The sequence below is a fragment of the Orycteropus afer genome, unplaced genomic scaffold (genome assembly GCF_000298275.1).
Source record: "Orycteropus afer afer isolate SDZICR_OR568_19922 unplaced genomic scaffold, OryAfe1.0 scaffold00007, whole genome shotgun sequence".
Classification (NCBI taxonomy): Eukaryota; Metazoa; Chordata; class Mammalia; order Tubulidentata; family Orycteropodidae; genus Orycteropus; species Orycteropus afer.
The window spans coordinates 16,322,170-16,323,255 of NW_006921594.1; positions in this window are offsets into that span (position 1 = coordinate 16,322,170).

Here is a 1,086-nt window from a genome sequence, read left to right on the forward strand (position 1 = left end):
TGTATATGAACTATTGATTGGAAAATTAATTAACTATGTGAACTTTCACCTAGAGTACAATAAAATATAAACAAAAAAATGAAAGCTAATCAACCAATAGCTAGGAAAAAATCTCTCATCAATAAAGGTGGTGATTACAAATTAAAATGATACACAATATCATTTATTTCTATCAAACAAACAAAAAGTTTAATGACATTATCTGCTGCTGATGAGATGCTTTCATACAGTGTTGACAATGGTAAAATTGATGCAGCAATTTTGAAAACTTATTTGACGATGTATATAAAATCTTTAAAGTATGAATATATTTTGATCTAGTACTTTTCATTTCCGGGACTGTACCTTAAGAAAACAAACCTAAATATAAAATAATATATAGCCCCCTTCCCTTCCACCGGAAAAATATGGACCAAAGCTAAATGCTCACTATGAGGGAATGGTTAAGTATTGTCACTCAATAGGATACTATGTTGCTATTAAAATTACATGTAACAAGAGTTATAATAATGATAAACTGCAATAATAATAGCTACGTGCCAGTTGTTTTATCCCCACAACAAGTAAAAAGTAATTATCATGATCCCAGTTTTATAGACAAAGAAACAGGCTTAAAAAAAACAGCTAATAATTATTGATGTTAACTATATACCAGAAACTGTATTAAATCTAGAAACAACAACTAAAGGCTATAGGTACTGTAGTCTTTTCCATTTTAAAACTGAGGAGCAATGGTCACACAGCTACTAAAAGTGGCACACATGCTGAGAACAGAGTGCTTTACTCATGTGCCTTCTGTTTTACCTGAGTTTCCAAATGTTCTTTAATGAGACTTCACTTTTTTAAAAAATAGAATTTTATTGTTTTAGGGGAAAGTTTACACAGCAAGTTAGGTTCCCATATGACAATTTCCACACAACTTGTCCAGTGACATTAGTTACATTTTTCGCAATGGGTCAACATTCTCTTTGTGTTTTGGTTGTTTCATTTTCAGTACTCTAGTTTCCCTACCCTTTTTTCTTCTTATCTTTGCTTTACAGTAACTGTTAACCTTTTGATCTCATACAGATTTTTTTTTTTTTTTTT